Here is a 2,997-nt window from a genome sequence, read left to right on the forward strand (position 1 = left end):
ATGCTGCCCTGCCCTCGCGGAGGGCAGGGCAGAAAAAACTGGTGCGCCAGAAATGTGCCGTGGTGCGCTGCTGGTGCTGCCAGATGATGCTGCGGTGCGCCAGAGTTGTGCACCAACAAAATGCTGCCCTGCCCTCGCGGAGGGCAGGGCAGTGTTTCCACTTTGACGTCCCAAGTTCGAAACTTGGATGCTACACACGCTACCCATTTTTCTTGGCTTTCTTGGCACCATAATGAAGCCTAGTTCCTTGCTTCCTTCTTGTTCCGCGTTCGAGACTTGTAGCAAGCATTATGAGCATTTTCCTTTGATTTTCTTCCCTTGGTGAGCCCGATGCTGTCCTTGTGGAGGGCAGGGCAAGGTTTTGTTCTTCTTGATTTCAAGGCACAGAATTGTGCTCTGCCCTTGTAGTGGGCAGGGCAGAGTTGCCTTTTATGCTTTGGTGCCTTATGTTGCCCTCCTAGAGGGCAGTGTGCCCTTGTGGAGGGCAATGCTTGCCTCCCCTCTTTACATGCGGCACACTTCTCCTTCCTTTGACCACGTTTTCTTCTCCTTTGGTCACGCTTTCTTAGGCCACGCTTTTCTCTTTTATTCTTTTCTTCACCTACATTAAACCAAAACAACCACTCCAAGTATCACTAAATTCACAAGGCTTATAAATCAATTAAAATTCAATTAAAATTAGCTTAAACCTCATGATTTACCATTAATTTCATGGTGGTTGTTTAATTTAAAGAAGTTATGCATTTTCACTCCAAATCACTTACTTAGGATGCAAGAAAGTGCATAAAGACTAATAAAACAAGTGAAATTAGCTTGAAAAATGGGTATATGATGACTTGTCATCAATATATATTAAATATAGCTCTGGGTTGCATCAGGCATCTAATATATATTAAATATAGCTCTGGGTTGCATCAAGCAACTAATATATATATACATATCTCTTTACTCTGTTCTGGTTGCCCTTTTCTCTGTATCTCTTTACTCTGTTTTAATTACTCTGTTCTCTGTATCTCTTTTCTCTTCTCTAATTACTCTTTTCATCTGTATCGATATCACTCTTTTTCTCTTTATCTCTTTATTTTATTCCGATTACTCTATTTTCTGTGTTTCTCTACTCTACTCTGATTTCTCTGCTTAACGTATGTATTTAAAGCTTATGTAAATTTCGGTATGAATAGTTAACCTGTCCCAAATATAGGTTCATTAAGTCTATACTGAAACAGTTTATCTTTTCATATTATACCTAACCCTAGTCGCAACTCAAGTACTAACTATGTTGCCCTAGTTCGTTCACTAGTCTCTATCTGTTTTTCTGTCGTTAAAACATTACAGACTTTTTCTAGGGTTTTTATCTTTCCTTTGACTTTTATCTTTCTTTTATCTTTACCTCACTAATATGTTCTTACCACTCCCTAAGTGTTTTATGAAGGTAATTAGGAGAATTCTGCACTTAAAGTTGTCTTTCTAAAGCTTTTACGGAAAACTGCCTTTTTCGCATTATTTTATTATTTTTATTAAAATATTATTTTTAATTAAATACTATTATTTAATATTTTATTATTATTTATTATTTTATTATTAATTTTCGAAAATTAACTTACCTTTTACTTTTAACCTTTAAAATTCACTTTTTACCACCCGTAACTTTTAATATTTCTACTTTTACCACTCTAACTTTCAGAAATTACTAAACAACCCCTTAAACACCAAAAATTTTACTTCCTTGCCCTTTTTAAGATCTAAGGCCTGTTCTTCATTGTTCTTCATCACACTCAAAGTGTTCTTCATGTTCTTCATAAATTCTTCAGATTCTTTCTCTGTTTTTACCCGTTTTTCAGCAACCGATTTTTACTACAATTCATAATAAATTAGCAGCAACTAAAACCCCATCTTTTCTTCATGATTTCAACACAAATTGAACCTCAATTTAAGCTTAGGGTTTCATTTTTCCAGCTGCTCCAAGAACATGAACATAAAACTTGAATTTCATCAAATTTCATCAAAATTTCACCAAATTTTCACCAAGAATCAATCATATATGCAACCAATTTTTAGCACAGCCAAAACAACATTCACACATCTCAAACACAAATAATCAAGATTAATTTCGTGACACCCTACTGATGTGTGGAAAACGATCCAACACAAAACTCACCGGCAAGTGTATCGGGTCGCATCAAGTAATAATAACTCACATGAGTGAGGTCGATCCCAATGGGATTGAAGGATTGAGCAATTTTAGTTTAGTGGTTGATTTAGTCAAGCGAATCAAGTTTTGGTTGAGTGGGTTGTATTTGACAGAAACTAAATTGCTTGGAATATAAAGGAAGAAGGGGAAATTGCAGTAAATTAAAGAGCAGGAAAGTAAAATTGTTGAATCTTAAAGAACAAGAAAGTAAATGACTGAAACTTAAAGTGCAAGAAATGTAAATTGCTTGAATATAAAAGGGGAATTAAGGATTGGGAATTTAGAATTCCAGCAAGAGAAAGTAAATTGCAACAATTAGTAAAGTAGAAGATGAATTGGAATAAACTAAAATTCAAACAGAAACGAAAATTAATTCTGCAGCAAAGGTTCACAGAAGAACCAAAAGTAAATTGGGATCTCAGGACTCCAGAGACTAGGTAGCAGAGCCTAGATCTCAATTACCTTCCTAGATCCAAGCTCTCAAAAGCAATTAACAAAAAAAGTGAAGAAGAAGCAGTAAAGGGAATGTAAATGAGTTCAATTATGCAGAAGAAAAATTAAAGAGCTCTTGAATGGAGATTGAGACAGAATTTCCTCAATTCTTAACACCCAAGACTCAAACAAGAAAATTAAAAATGCCCAAGCAAGAACGAGGAAGAAGAGAGATCAATTCTCCTCCCCAATTCTCTGAAATCTCAGTGAAGACACCAAGAGAAGTTGCAAAAATTCAACGCTCAAAGAAAGTGCAAAATTCAAAAGTCAAGTAAAAAGGTCCTAATTACATCAAACTAGCTCCTATTTATACA

This window comes from Arachis duranensis, chromosome 3 (assembly GCF_000817695.3).
Source record: "Arachis duranensis cultivar V14167 chromosome 3, aradu.V14167.gnm2.J7QH, whole genome shotgun sequence".
Taxonomy (NCBI): Eukaryota; Viridiplantae; Streptophyta; class Magnoliopsida; order Fabales; family Fabaceae; genus Arachis; species Arachis duranensis.